Here is a 16,839-nt window from a genome sequence, read left to right as displayed (position 1 = left end):
AACATTCTTTCATATATTTTTAATAAAATAACTGATACGGATTCAGAATCAACTTCATAAATCAAACATTATTCAATGTACAAGGCTTCAAGGTTTCCCCTGTTATGGATGTGAGCGTGCCTGTCTCTGAGACAAGGGTTTTGCACTTGAATGCTTGAGGTTTTATGAAAGGTTTATTGGATTTCATAGTCCCTTAAGGGGAAACCCTTTAAATGTCTTTGCAATTATAAGTCTAATAACAATTTCAGCTCTTGGACAGAGCCTTGACTTGACAAAGATAAGGAACTGGAAGTTGCTCAGTCAATACAAAGCTATTAATCTCTGTCACCCTGCTGTCATTGTGGCTCAGGGAAACAATGTAGTTTCTTGACCTACGTGAAGCCATGTAGTGATTTTATTCAGGATGTCAGCATTCATCAGCACAGATTTTGTCACACCCCAACTCACTTGAAGAGCTCCCAGTTCTTTATCTTGACTGCATTGACACCCTTCAGATACCAGCAGTTTGTTTCAGTCTCTGCTTATTATTATTATTTAGCACCTACTCATGTGTAAAAGCCTTCAAGAATAAAGTTTTGAGCTGGAATATAAGCAGTTTCATCACTGCCTTCTGTGTCCTCAGAGGACAGTTTTGAGTTGCCAAACGCTATAAGTGCTTGCATATTCAAATGAAGGTTAATTTTGTTCATCTTCAGTAAAATTAGATTACTATTTTTCCTTAGTGGTGCACTTTTTAATGTTATCCTTCTCTGATCTTGAAATATAGTGTGAGAACATAGATCAAATTCTTAGCAAATTATCCTGCCAATGTTATCACAGAAATGCACAATTAGCATGGATTTGTCTTAAATAAACTGAATTTATCTTTCTTTCTTGGTTAGTGTACCCTTGCTGTAGGAGAAACTACAGCACAGATTTGTTAATGGACTTATTCTAAAGTCTTGGTGAGCAATGAGAAGAACCCTCATTTTTATTCTGGAAGACTTTAGAGAAGACTACAGTGATAGTATGTAGAGACTTCACTAAATATTACATGTGAACAGATGTAAAAAGAAGTAATCTAACCAGTTCATACAGAATGATAACTGCACTCAAAACCTTTAATAAATATTTCCTAAAGGGATTACTGAGTAACAAGAATGTGGACCACAAGAAAAACTAAATAAATTATTAGTAATGTAGGAATGATAATTAGATGGGTTATTTTAACCACCATACACCAACTTATACTAAACAATACATACAAATACCAGCAAAAGCTAGGAAATACTAGTAATCTCTCCAAAATACTTAGCAGTATAGTATTCTTGTATTACACTTAATAAAAGTAACTTCACTGACCTTCAGTAAAACTATTCTAGAATTTCTCTGAATAAATAAGATTTTCAAAGTGAAATTACATTCTACCAAATTTGCAATATTGATGATTTTATATGTGATAATGAATATGGATGATACTGTAAAATTGCAAGGGTGTTTTCTTTCTGGGTTTTGTGGCTCATTTTGGGGTTTTTCTCAGTGAGTATTTTGAATGCAAGGAACTACAAGATAAAACTTACTAAAATTACAGCAATTATATTTCTATAAGACAGTCCAGGAGTTTTCTATCAACTCTTGATTTCTCTTCTTTTATCTCTTCTTCTTCACTTTTCAATTTGCCCCTTTATGATGCTCCCCTCTTTGTCCTACTACTCTTGTATTCTTATTCCTTCTTGCCCTTGCATCTGTTTCTACTCTCCATCTGTTTTGCTGAACAGGTTGCAGAGCAAGTTATATAATAACTTTCAGATTCTCCTGCTGAAATTGGCTGCAACCAGTCTGCTGGTCCTACACTTGCTGAGTCAACCTGCTCTCTTCGACATAGTCCTTCCAGTGTACGAGACTGACAGGGGCACTGCTCTTTCAGCAAAGTCATCACTAATAAAGGTGACAGTAGGCAGCTGCAAAAGTAAACTAAGAATTAACTTCAAATTGAAATTTTTGTCTGTTTTTTTTTTCTCTGTAGGCTTCTGAGCATGAAGGTTTTAAGTTGTTTTATGATGTGGTTGCACATAGTGGAGGAAAGATGCTCCACTACAATCTCTTTTTACACTGGACAACCCTGAAATCAACTCTCTCAGAAGACATTCTTTAATGTGTTTTCTGATAGCTACTTAAATTGAAATGAATGGGAAACTCAATTAATGCATTATTTGTCTTAATCCTGCAAAGGCAACAGTCTATGATCTTTGAAGTCCATAAAGCTGTTCTCAGTGGCAGAGGATTAACACCTACAGGTAGAGTTGGAATTGCTATTTTTCTCCTAATTTTTCCACACTGATATACTTTATATCAGACCAGTTGCCAGTGTCTTTCAGTCTATTTTCTTCCTCAACTATCACTCTCCCTCCTTTCGCACTTTCTTTGGTCTTTATCTTTTCAGTTCCATTAATCACATTTTGTGGCATTACAGCCATTGCTAAGAAAGAATACCAATCTTACATATTGTGGATATACTTCAAATTTTCATAAATCTTTAACCCAAAGTTCTCCTCCCTGTTCTTTGCATGTGTATATGGGCATGTAAGTATTTATGCAGACATATATGCAGTACCTGTCACAAGAAGCCCTCAGTGACTCGAGGCTAATGCCAATTAGAGAGCCAAGGATTGTATCATTCGTTCTGATCTCTCACACTGCTTCATTAATACTTGCTTATCAACATAAGCCAGTACTTTTCATCCTTCTGGGCCAGTGCCAGCACTACACTGCAGTTTGACCAAGTATACTGCACAAGGTGCACATCCTCTCATGCCCTGATACCCTGTGCACAGCTGACATCTCCTTTTTAACCTCTCTCAATGCAAATGAGATGGGGTTGACAGGAGAGCTCAAAAAGATTTTAGGAGGTAAGATTTTTGTACAATAGGTGACCTCATTATTAATTTAGCATTTTCTTCATTTTCTTTCAGCCTCTCCATTCTTTGATTCCACTTTGTAGTTTTCTTTCCAATACTTCACAAAATTATATTCTTGAATATGCTCAAACATATTTCTCATCCTCACAACAAAACACCTAAGGTTTTGATCTTTGTTTTTTGGTTTTTTTCCTATCTTTGTTTATTCTGTTATTCGGTATTTATCCCCATTCCATCTCACATGGCCAAAGCAGATTTGCCCACAGTCCCTCAGATCTTCTGAAGAAGATACAGACAGTATCACATATCCCACCAGGAACAAGGTGTGAATTCATGGCTGTTGATCCTGCTCAGAGACAGTCGACTTCATGGGAAGGACACAATTCCATATGCAATCTAGCAGTGCCTGCCACCAAATCCATGTCCTACTTCATGGGTAGCCAGATGAGGTATCAAATATTTCTTCCTGACCTGCTTCTCCTCTTTCTCATAACTTTTATAACACTGAAAGGATTCATCCCATCTCATAAATGAAAATGTTTTTACTTCCTTTGACACAAAGGACCTAAAGATTCTAAAGCAGTTTATACTTCCTGTGGTTTCACTCCACTTTCCAGTCCCAATATTTCTTATAATGTCACTGGATATTTTTCACCTTGTTATATAATAAATTTTAAATAACAATACTTCAACTTTAATATATGGTGATTCCTGAATTTTGATACTCCTTCTTTCACCATCTTTATGTTAACACTAAGGAATTAATGACTCTGCTTCAATTTTATCTTGTTGGATGATAATGAGTTTGTAATGACCAAATAGTTAGTGATTGTGAAACACCTTTGGTACCTAGAAGCAGTAGGTACTAAATCTAAAACATTACATAAAAGCTATATATTAACAGTACTCTTGTTTAGGTGTGTCAGACTGAAAGAATTAACAATATGCAATAATTTAAATAAAAACAGGCCTGTGTGATAATCTATGAATAAAACAGTTTAAAAAATAATCAAATATTCATGTGATTAAAGATAGAGGATTTCTGATATGGCAAAAGGAAATTCTTTTGGTTTAAATGGCTGCCTAATCTCTCAATCTGTCTAGATCACATTCAAGTGAAAAACACTTTAGGAGCACAATGTCTGTAAAGCCATAATATCTGATCCTTTAAATTTGAGTATATGTTAGTGACTCTGGCACCATACATTTTCACTGTATAACTACTTTCATTTATAAGTTATGCTGTAAAAGTGAGATTGCACTGTAAACCCTTCTCCTTTGCAATGAATAAAACAGAGGAGTTTCAAGAAATGCTTCTTGAGCTGCAGAAGCTGTAAATCAGTGGAATTACAGCATGTGGAACAATGCACATCTCCCAAAATGTTTCTAGAAAAAAATGCTTCATCTGCTTGAAACTTACTAATAAATGGAATCAGATTTAAATGTATTTTTAAATAATTGAGAGTGTATTATATAGAAAGATTTTGTAAATCAAAGTATTTCCACTGTTTTGGCATGACTGCTACAAATCTGCATTTCCAGGAATGTTTTCTTTTGCACAAGCATTCTGTTGCAGTGCTACTTCCCATTGCATTTAAATTTGCTTTAAGAGAGTACAATAGTTGTTAGTGATTTATAGTGAAGTAAAGAAGAATCAAGCCAAACATTTCTCATTAAATCTCCAGTTTACTTTGACTGTGCCTCACTTCATCATTTTGATAATACTTCTCAGGAGAATTCACAAATCAGTATTTATGCTAATTATTTCAAGATTTTTATAAAAACTTGCTGTCAGTGCATTGAGTAATGAAAGAGGAGTTGAAAAATGCAGCATTTCAAGATGGCCTATTAGAATAGCAGCCTATGAAACTTTTGTTTGACAAAGGGCTGAGGCAGTTCCAGTGCTCATTCACTGAATTTTAAAAGCATGAGAGGATTAAAATTTTGCGTCATGAAATCAGCATTAAGACTGAAATTTACTGAGCTCCCCATCCCAACATACAATCATGGAAAAAAAACAAAACCAAAAACAAACAAAAGAAGTTTTTAATTCTATTATAATGAAAACCCATTAAAAGAAATTAAAAGCAAATTTTAAAGGAAATTATAAAGTCCCATGTCAACAATTTCAAAGACTTGTTATTTATTTTAAATTAAATTCTGGAACAAAAAAAAAAAACCCTGGGTTTTATGAAGCATTTCAAATTCAACAGAACCATGTAGATGAGAATAACATAATTTTCATATGTTTGTGTTTGGGTTTTTGCTCACAGGTGAGCAGATTCCTACCCCAAAGCCTTAAATAAGTCTCTTGTTCTCTATCTAAATAAAATCCCAAATGCAAAACGAAATTGTATTTCTTAATATATATCAGAATTTTGGGAAATAACATTCTTCTTTTAAAGGTGGAAAGGGGTTCTGTCTCACTGAAATAAATGTGTAGGTTTGGCAGGAATTGCCCATTTATTGTGTAGTGAAAGCTAAATGAAAAACTCAACTTAGTGATATAGTTTTCATTATTTCTGGTAGGTTGGAGTCTAAAAGCTTCAGTTGAAAGGCAACTGTGTCTTTTGAGCCAGGTAGTGTCCTAATAAATATGCAACACTTTGTTCCTTTCCCCGGTGAATCTCTAATTATTCTCCTTACAAACTGCAGTAGCTCAGGGGAGAGTAATGATGTAATGTGTGTTTTTGCATAAGTCAGGGAGGGTGAAAGATCTGTCCTGCCAGAACACACTGAAGTCCAATTTCTAGTTTCCATTGGGTATAGAGATGGCTTTCCAAAAATCTTAATGGGAAAAAAATTCAAGGGAAGCAGTAACTTTGCAAGGAATAAGTAAAATTCGACTATGGTTAGGTTTTGAGCTTCTAGATTTTCACAGCTCTCATAAGCAGCACTGTATTTGGGTTTATTTATTCACAAATAAACACGTTACAACACAGATTTGATCTCATTCAGGGTTAAACCATGCCAGAGTGAAAAACTATTATGCAGTAATTGCCTTTATATAGCTTCTGGAAGAATTTGGCTTTCATCTCCTGTCTCATTATTCACCTTACTGCAGATCTGTGGGTATAAGAACCATAAAATATTCCAAGTGTCCTATTATTGTCCTATTACTGAAATGTAACATGACTGTCTACATTCAGATTGCTACTTGACCACTTTGGGTCTGGAAGTTGTTGCTATGAACAGCAATGTATTTTTCTTTTATACATGTCAAACACCAACACTTTGGAGTCCTTTATCATAGGAACTAAAAAAAAAAAAAGTCTTAAGAATCATTAAAGGTAGGAAAATTTCTTTCTTTGAAACAGAAGTTACCTACACAACACCCCATCATCAGGAACACAAGATGTGTAATTAAAATTCTGAACAGAAAAACAGAGTGCCCTAATTATACAGAGCCAATGAAAAATGGGAGAAGTGTTTGAAATCTTTCAAGCAGACAAGGCAGTGATGCTCAGTAAAAAAACAGGGGAAGGTCACATTAAGTTAACTCAAAAATAATGAAACAAGTGAGTTCAAATACTGCTTTCTGGCAGCAGACTACAGAGATTGGAAGTATTTAGCCTATTCTGGAAACTAGTGGAGTCTTCTTTCAAAGACTTTTTTGGTTTTAACACTTAGAAATTTGCACACTTTATGAAGAACTTCAGTCAGGAAGTACAACAGATTCATTCCCTTTCTCCTCTATCTGATCTCTTTGCTATTGCCTTTGAACTCTGGATAAACTGGATTTGATTTTAAGTTGCATATCTATTGCCTCTTCATATGGCCTCTGACAGGGCACCTATTTTGAAATAGGATGTTTATACAATAAAGAAATTTCACTCTTCAAAAAGACCACAAAAACATCTCACATTAAATACAAACCTGTGATATGTCTGTTTTGAAGAGCTATGAAAGGAACAAAAGAAAATAGGTGATATTTTAAACACTAAAAGCACTCATACATGTCACCCAAATGCCATTAACACTGAATTCAACAAAAAGATTTGTTTGAATGAAGACTGCAGGATTCACCACCAAACCCCTTTCTAAATGGGAAGCCTATCAATATGCTTTTAGTCTGCACACATTTTATTGTGTTCTTCATAAAGTCAAAGAGAATTTGAATTTATACTAGAGATGAATGAGTAGAACTCTGCAACTACACTTACATCAGCTCTACATCAGGTTCTATTTTAATACACACAAAAATCATAATGAAGCAATTGCAAACATCACACACAAAAGGCCAGGAAATGACAGCAGGAGTCACAATGTACTTTATTCCAAGTAGCACACACTTAAAAATCTCACACACATCACTACAAATTCTGCTAAAAGCCAAGTAAGATGCTCAATATGACCTATTCCCCTTAAAGAAGTGGTCTGTCCTATAAGATAACTTAAAGTTTACTTTAATTAATTTATTGTGTAGTACAGTTTTTTCTTCTCTCCTCCAGAGCTTATTTTTTGCCTAGAGCTAATTTGCTATTATTAACTGGGATAAAATTTAAAGAATAGGAAGAAGAGGTAAAAGTTTACAAGAGTAAAAAAATCAGTGTAGACACTGAATGTAAATGAGAACAAAGGTCTGTGTGCTAAGATATATAGTTAGGGAAAAAAAGCTAAGATATCAGAACAGAGTTGCTGTTAATGGAAAAAAAATTCAATTCTCCCTGGTAGACAATGTTATATAACAGTTGGGGTTTTTTTTCAATTGTTTGCAGACATGTTTTCAGCTTTTAGGTTAATTATCAAAATCCCTGCTCCTTCCAATTTTCTCTAAGAACACTCTCATCCACTGTGCCTTATCTACCAAAGATACCCTTGTTAAGAAACATAACATATATATGCAGTATTTTTCAAAAATATCTGTCAATAATGAAAAACCAAAGTACTAATGAAAAATAACAGCCAGAGGCAAAATTACAGTAACTCAGATGAAAAATGTGTAAACAAACAACCCCACAACCCTGCATAAAGAAATCAAGTATCTAGCACTTTAAAAATTTCCTTCTGAGAGGTAGAAATTGTTTAAAATACAAACAAGGCTTTTCCACATACATTATTAAATCCATTGTGAAAATTCCAACAATAGTCTCTGAAACAATTACAAACATTAAGAATTATAATTAACTTCTGTTTAAAAAAATGCCACACATCTTTCCTCTACATCAAAGCACCTTACTGTAAATAACTGAAACTAGCTGATTCACAAAAGGTCTTTTGTTATGGTAGTTCCCAGGTTTGCTGTTCTGACAACAGAGTCTTTCACCGAAGGTTCAAAGACAGTAAAGGGAGTAATATAAATAACAGGTATGAAAATGACAATTAGGAGGAACAGTACAAGCAGTAAAGGGACTGTCAAAGTCAAGTCAGGAAAGTAAAAACAGGTTGTAAAAGGAGTAATGTCTGTAATATTAGTGAACATGTTTTAACTACTTCTAATTTCAACAGCTCAGCTGGGGAGTCTGCTCCAAGGCAGGAAGGCAGTGTTGTTGAAAGTCAGGAACACAGCACACTCAATTCCACATTTGATGGGTTCATTCATTGCAGGGCTGTAATGAGGCAGCTTTACGTTAGCTCAGGTGTGTTTACAGCCACACATCCCAGCTGTCTGAAAGGATGCCTGTAAATTTTGGGTAACAATCCCAATGTCATAAGTGAATGTCATAAGTGGGGTAGTAACAGTCTCAGTGTCCTGAAACCAGCCAAGATCTAGATAGGAATCAAGCACCAGCTCCTGACAAATAAAAAACCCAATCTATAACCCTATATTAGGGTAATTACCTCCCCAAAGAAGTGAGAGTTTCAAATTCAGACCTGAAATTAAGACTCTTGCATTTACAAGCAGCTGTAGACACACCTCCAGACAGCAGGAACAATTTCTTCACAGAAAAGGTTGTCAAGCATTGAAGCAGGCTGGCCCAGGAAGTGGGGAGTCACCATCCCTGGAGGTACTGAAAAAGATGTGTGAAAAGTTAAGCAGTGAGGCAGCATTTCTCACTCATTAAAGTCACACCAGCAGATCATCTGGTAGTCAGTACCCAGGATCCACCCTGCAAAGTGAGTAGGACAATGCCTGAAAAATATTTCTAAGAAAATGAGTGCTAATTAATAATATTTACAGCACTTCCCTGCTTTTATTTCATTTGAACTCCTTACTGTAATTCCTTTGAGCTTTACCTTACAAAGGCAAAAGCTAAACAGAAAACAGTCAGAAATATTCAAATATGCCTTCATTTTTCCTACAGTTTTCTAAAGATGCTCAGTCCTGAATCTTGCAGACTACAGACTTTCAAACATACAGACGTTCTCTGACCCAGAACCTGGATTATTTGAGTAGTCTATTAGCTACTTAATTTTGGGAGCATGTGACTTTCCATGGGGATTTTGATGTGAACAGCATACAAGGAGATGCCAGAGGGGAGTCAGAGTACCAACATGCCTGGGAGCTTGGTTCATTGTAGCAGAGAGCTAGTGAGCTATAATTTAAAGGGTCAAAAGCCTTCTGTTATTTTCTTATGAGGCTTTTCTCTTTTGATGACTGTGCTAACAGACCCTGTTCTATTTATTCATTGAAATTTATGTTTATATTCCATGTGAGATGCTCATCTATCTGCCAACCTGTGTCAGCAAAATTATAAACCTGTCAGAGACACTGTATTTTAGTAGTAACCTACACTGGCTGTAAAAAACAAATGCAAATGTTCAGACAATTACTTATATGCAATGAAAATAGCACTTCCCAACAAAAAATGCTGCCAAATAAAATACTGACACTACTCATCTTCAAAACAACGAATTTATATCATCTACTTTGAATTGTGTTAAGTTTTTTTGAAAGGCTTTATTTCATTTACTACCTCAAGAAAATTGCAGGCATTTCAGACACATTCAGATTGTGGTTAAACATAGAACCTTCCTGAGGCATTTTGCAAAGCTGTGCTGCAATTCAATACAGTTGACTGAATTCAACCATACAAAAGTTATCTCCTTTAGTCCATAGGTGTCAACACACTTGAAACTGCAATATCAGTATATAGGTAGATATTTGCATATTTACATGATAAAATCCTTGCTTCTGCTCAAGCAGCATTTTTGCCTTGTAGTGTTAATTCTATGGCTTGTCATCTTCGTGGATTGTGTTATTTACTGCATAGAATTAATTAAAGTCAGTAACAATGTAATACATGATGGGTAGGAGAGGGGAGAGGAGCCACAGATCCCTTACACAGCCACTCCAATGAAGAAAACTACCTCAGGATCTGTCTTGGCTTTAACCTTGCTTTTTAAAGGTGAAGCTGTACTAAAATTTATGCCCTAATGCCTCTGCAGAAGCCTTATTTGGACAGTACATTTAAAAATGTGGTTTTTATTCTTTGCTAAACCTTTACAATGCATGTTGCTCATCAAATAAGAGATTGAGAGAGCTTATCTGGTGTATTTTCTTGCCCCAAGGCTTTGTGGAAATGTGCTTTTTGCCAGGGTACTGTGTGTGCATCCACAAGAACCAATTAGTGTCTAAGGCTTTAAATTAGTTATAAAATTAATCACAGCATATTAGAAGAATAAAACAGCACTTGTAATATGTGCTCATTTTATAGATAAGCTAAATTAGCGTAGCCATTGCAAATCAACTCTATTTCAGGAGTTACATAGACAAACAGATCTCATCCTTCAGCCTTTGTATGTATGAGGATTATGAAGGATTTGATTCATAATAGCCAGACTAATTATATTTACACACTCAGGACATTCTTTGATATTAGTTCAAATTTCCACTCAAGAAAAATACAAGATATTTAAATGTATAAATTCATATATCTCTTGTCTGTTAAATGCTATAAAGTGATATAAAAATCCTCTTTGGTTTTTAAAAGAAGGTTAATGTTAAATCCAGGTACTTATTTTTTAATTAGCCTTCCATTGAAAATGAAAATTTAACATGTTGTCTTTCACTTCAGATACTTCACATTCTCCTAGCTAAATTGTATTTAATAATTGAAAATAATACATATAGTTTTTCCAATTGAAAGTTTCTTCTCAAGAAGGATCTTATCAGTAAGTCAGCTACTTCCTTAAGATTTTATTTAAAAATGTGTAAAAGTTTGTAGTGAAAAATATTTTTAAAAAAACAACTTTGCAATAAATAACATTTGCACTGTTGACTAGCATTTTCAGAAATATAAAATTTTTAATTTAACCATAAATAAATCCATGATTTTCCAATAGAACTTCTACTGGTGGTATCCAAGTCTCACTAATGACAAAGGAAGATAATCTGGGAGGAATAAAAGCAACAAAGAAACTTGAGCAGAGACTATAGAAGCTGGTCTAGAGTCTCCCTGTTTTATATGTAAATAGATGAATGCATAATTATTCTTACATAATCTCCTTGAATCTTATTTATCCCAGTACTCATGAGTTTCTCTGTAGCTTCAGGTATCCTCAGGTGAGTGAGAGAATAATACAAGAATGGAAGACTGAATTTCACTCACTCAAAAAAATCTGAGGAAAGTTCTCTATGAGCTTTCACTCCATTCTTGGGTTTAGATATTTATACTTCAGAGAAAGAAGTTCTATTACATCTACACAGTTGTAGACAAATTTTAAAAAGACCTAAGCATGCTGAGGGCCAAAGTCTTTTAAAATTTGGGTCGTAGGTGTCACAATGGGAACTGTGCTGGTGAGTGTATTTGAAAATCTGGTCCTGATATGCGTGCCCTAGTTGGAGTTATGATCTTTTAAAATTCTGCCTCCAGCTTCAAATGCTTAAAAATTAGGCTTTGGACTCTTCAAGGTTTATTTTTATTTAACAGATACTTTTCAGAAGGTCTGAGCTTCTACAGTTTGTATTCAAGCACATATGATCACTGGATATTCAGCATGTATGAATTACAGGCCTATCCTCATTTCTAGATATTACTTATTGGAAACTGTCATTCCTTATAGGAAAATCACGAAGTCTGCTTTTCATATCCCTTTCTCATCCACATTCTTCAACAGTGTAGCTTCAATCTAATTTCTCTTCTTTGTGGTTTCTGTAGCAGTTATACCTGGGTCAAATTACTTCTGCATACTCATTATAAAGACATTCTAAATGACATAATATGCTCCAGAAAAGCTTTTGACAAGACAGACAGCCAAGGGACTGAGAGGTGATGGTCTTTTGCCATTTCTGAGTGATGCGGCTGCCAAAACTCATGGACTTGAGGTTTAACCTTGCACAGACAGTGATCTGTCTTCATGAAAACCAACTGTCACATGCACATGCCTCAATTTCACAGAGGAAGCACTGGAACTGTAAAACAAGAGAACCTTGGACATCACTAAAAAGAAAAAATGTGTAAAGCTTTCAGGGCCTCACCAACAGCTAAAATTAACTCTGAATCACCCATGTGGATATATTCTCATGCAAACAAATTTGCCACAAGCCATAGCAATTACAATCTCCCATGGCCAGCACAACTGCAAATGAAAGTTTCTTTCTCTCACTAGATCTTAGAAAGCTGCTAACTCTTTATTAGCACAGAACCACTTTTTATCTGCAAGGACAGAACAAGCTGCCATGCCAAACAAGGTTTGAAAGGATAAGAAAGCATTCAGCATAACAAAACACGCATTTTTAAAGAAGGTCAGTATCATTTAATGCTTCTGCTCTGTATTGAGCAAATCTATCTCTTCATTTTTCCATCACCCTCACAGAAAATATAAACAGCCATTAGGATCCAGAAGGCCTAAGGGAAATGCAGAGTTTTAATTGCTTTGCCTTGGGAGTGTTGCAAAGTTGGTCTTGCACAATGAATACTCTGACAGCTCAAACAGAGATTTATCTGTGAAATTAGAACTGCTTTAAAAAGAACACACATGAACCTGACAGAAAGTACTGACTGAAGACACAGTATCAGCTTATTAAACAATATAAATGAAGGAAGGATGCATCCGCAGCTGAATTGCCGTGTCCATCTGGGACCCTTTTATGCTGACAAGAGCAACATATTATTGAGTGACAGAATTTGGGAGAATTTGGAAGAATGCAAGGAGAATCATTACTGCTTTGTACAGAAAATAAATGTATTTATTGCCAGACTCTTTCCTTTTTTTAATCTGGTGAGAGCAGACGAGCACAATGTTAGTAATTTAGTATTTTTAACTGGAGAAAATACAAAGCTGATCATTTATTGCCTTATTACAAGCAGTAATCTTAATTCTGGAGTCAGAGCAAGGATGGAAAGATTTTTAACACCGTATATACAGTACCTACAACAATCACTGCTTGGACATTCAGCAATTAACACAAATCAATAGTAACTACCTGGTTGCTATTACACCAGTTTTGAAATACAGGGGTCACTGCTACTCATGGCACAGTGTGCAAAACACCCCATTATGCACATCTGTATAAAAATACATTTAAGGGAAAAAAACATTTTCCCACTTTCTAAGTATTTCATGGCAACTGATGTTATTTTAAAAGACCTTCCTATTTAAATAAAATCTTTAAATGAAATTTTATGATTTTATTTTGAATTTTTTAAAAAAGAGTGATTTAACATTCAAGACTTCAGTGAGAAAGCTAGAGAAAATTATTTATAGATGTTGGTTTGGGGTTTTTTAATAGGTTCATTATTTCAAACCAAACTCAGGTTATTTACATATCAAAACTGTGCAATACTGCTTCTTAAGGGCTGTTTTAGATGACAGCACAATAATGGGAAGATATGACCAAGGTACCAATAAAATCATGAAAAAAACCTTTTATTTAATTACATATCTTAAATGAAATTTTAAATCTATTGATTTGGGAAAAATAAAATCTATCATCCTCTTATTTATCACAGATTTTCTATCAGCTACAACTACTTTGATTTCTAAAAAATTATGTGTCAATATAAAAAACCGTTCAGATTACTCACATCATTATGGCTAGACACATCACAGAAATTACAGATTTTAAAGAAACTTTCTAAGTAAAATGGAATTACTCCTATTTTGTAAAAGGAATAGAGTTAAACCATGATAGTAACATGGCTAGAGAAACATTCACTTTGTGAGGTGGTAGGATGAGGCACAGGAACCCTGAATATCACCATGATTTAGCTCCAAAACTTTGCACAACCTGCATAAATTATTTACCTGACATTAGAAACCAAACTGGGGATAGCTCTCAGATTACCCAAATCCCCTGACTATATCTTAATCACAGATCATTCTCCCTTTAATCAATGCTGATGTGTGTTCCAAGGAGGTGGTTTCAGGACATAAGCCATTATTATAAAAACTAAAAATATATATCCAAAGTATCCAAAGGCTATGTCTACCAACCCTTGTGTTTATACACCACCCACTCTTCACTAAGTACATCTAATTACTCTGCTAACAGCACTTGGTATTCTGTTATACAAAGTAAGAAATACTCCAGTGTTCTGCTGCACTAAATATCTACCTGCCTATTAGTTCCAACCCTGCAAATTAGGAGGGGAAACTACAAGCTGCTACAACTCATTCCTCAGAGAAAGCAGCTGTGTTCCCACCACATTTCCAAAACAAGCAAGTGAAATGTTATTACTATTATTAAAGAAAATTAATTCTAGATTAGGCCATTTTGAGACATAGCAATAAATTCCACCCTTACCTTTCAAATTGCCCACTATCTTTAATAATTTTCCATTTATGACTGTGGTCTGTTTTAGAAGACATCATATCTAACTGAAAGGAAGAAAAATGGTTTTGATTGCCTATATTATATTTACTCTAAAATACCTTTGTTTTCCACTTGATTGAAAAAGTCAGCAATACATTGCAGAGAATGCATATGTTATTTTAATAGATACTCTTAGCTCACCACTATTAGGACAAAAATGCTTGAAGTTCCAATGCTTGAACTTGAATATATAGAATGCACCAAATTTTTAACCTCATCCTTTAAGACTTGGATATATAAAAAAAGCAACTTCCCACCTGGTGAAATGAAAGACATTTGGGAAATCATTGGTATAGTCCTTTGAACTATTTTATTTCCTTTCCTTTTACTCATCTGTCATTTTGTAATATTTTTTCAAGAGAAACTCAGGATTTATTGTGTCAGCTTTGAATGCCTGCAATGAGACTGTCACCATGTCTGCCACTCTTATGTCCACTAAACAAAGTAGAATCACAGAATAATTTGAATCACACTTTTTGAAGGCAAAAAAAAAATAGTTATCTTCAAGACAAGTGTGACAAAAATGCCTAGATTTTAGTGGGAAAAAATCCAATCCAATAAAAAGTAAGTTTTTATTTAAAGAAAATGCTGAGGCTATGCTGCTTCTTATTTCTGAGGACAGAAGCACACCCAGAGCATATACAACTTTCCTTCTCATTATTTGATTCTCCTAATCAATGCTCTTTTGACCAAGTTTTGAGCTCTGGCATTCCCACACTTCCAGAAGCCATGGTGCTGTTGTGTCTCCCACCAGATCAGTGCAGGAACTTCTTGGGCCTGATGACTGGCAGTGTTCCTGTCACCTTGCTCACACAACATATTGAGTTTTAGGCCTGCTTTTCAGGGGTCAAACAAACTAACAGAGGGAAGCTGTGCTGGATTAGGGCCTGGTGTGGCTGCAGCCCTTTTGGTTACACAGCAGGAGCCCGTGCTCAACCAGGGTCTGAATTTGCAGAACTGGAAGTGCTTCCATACCAAGTTTTAAATTCTGAATTCAGCACTAGTGTTTGCAGCCATGGACACTTAAAGCTGATATACACTGCTCATGTTACTAAAAGAATTCATCTTGTCAGCTTCTTTTATGATTTCCTCTTTGATTCCACTCCCTTACACCATTTTCTTGGTCACTTTAACATGAACCAGACTAAGAAAAGTACCCAGGCTAAATAACTTGCATGGGGATTCCTTCCTTGGTTGCAATCCAGACCAATCCCAATCCACACGGGCATGCTCATGCCACCATGAACTATCAGAGGCAGGAAGTAGGTTGGAGTGATCACTGCATTTTTTGAAGCAATAGCAAGAGCTTCTGCAGCCTACATGATTTGTAGGCTACCACACCATATCACCCTATGTAGAACTACCACATTAATCATTTCAACTCAAAAAGGGTGCAGGCAGTGCCCAGATACAGAGGAACACAACTATAAATTAATTCAAATCAAATCATCAAACTGGAATCTTGGCAGAAAGTTTCCCATGTTCTTGCAAATAATCTCATGGGAATTTTTAATGGATGCAAAAATTTTATTCTGTATCATCTAGGAAAGAAAAAGGTAACTGTCATAGTGGAGAGCCACCTTGTATCTGGGTTATTAACTCAGTGACTCAGGAGGAATAGTGCCATCTACTGAATTAACTATAGTCCTAAAAATACAACCTAACAAAATCTTCTCTCGTCTGCTGGATATTGTACATGGATGAGTTTTTTGTCCAGTTAGTTTAATAGAAAATTGTAGTGCAGACACTTCAAATCACTTGGCACCTGCTGTTTTTCCTTTGCCAGGTGCATTTCAAAAGCTTATTCACAAAACAAAAGAAATAAGGTTCTTTTTCTCAATATGTTTGCAATGATACTTTCAAGAATACAAGGGCACAGAGTATTTGGAACAGTCCAGGAGGGAAGTAATTGTTGGCTGCTAAATGTTACAAGAAAAAGAAACCTGGAATGTGCAAGCAATGAGACAAATCAGAAAGAAAATAGATACATGTTTACTGTTTCTACAAATATCCAAGGAAATCCAAAATCCAGCAGTGAAAGCATATGGCATTAAAAGAAATATGATGGAAGAGGGTTCACACCACCACCAAAATATCTAATATGCAAAAGGTATATATTAAATAAATGGAAAAATGAGTGGGATGGAAAGAAGTTTCTGTGATATTAAAAGAACAGATTGAGATAAACATGAAGTTTAAAAGAACAGATTGAGATAAACATGAAGTTTAATGACAAGATTCTCT

General features: G+C 35.1%; 1 long non-coding RNA gene across 1 annotated transcript in view; it reads right to left on the bottom strand.

The window, feature by feature from the left end:
* Positions 1–16,839, bottom strand: part of LOC110473527 (uncharacterized) — a 69,910-nt gene that overhangs the window by 5,640 nt on the left and 47,431 nt on the right. Inside the window, exon 2 of the long non-coding RNA XR_002465894.2 lies at positions 8,755–8,848. This is a non-coding gene — a long non-coding RNA (uncharacterized LOC110473527). The remainder of the gene's footprint in view (positions 1–8,754; positions 8,849–16,839) is intronic.

Source organism: Lonchura striata, chromosome 13 (assembly GCF_046129695.1).
Source record: "Lonchura striata isolate bLonStr1 chromosome 13, bLonStr1.mat, whole genome shotgun sequence".
Classification (NCBI taxonomy): domain Eukaryota; kingdom Metazoa; phylum Chordata; class Aves; order Passeriformes; family Estrildidae; genus Lonchura; species Lonchura striata.
This window is presented reverse-complemented; position numbering and strand designations above follow the sequence as displayed.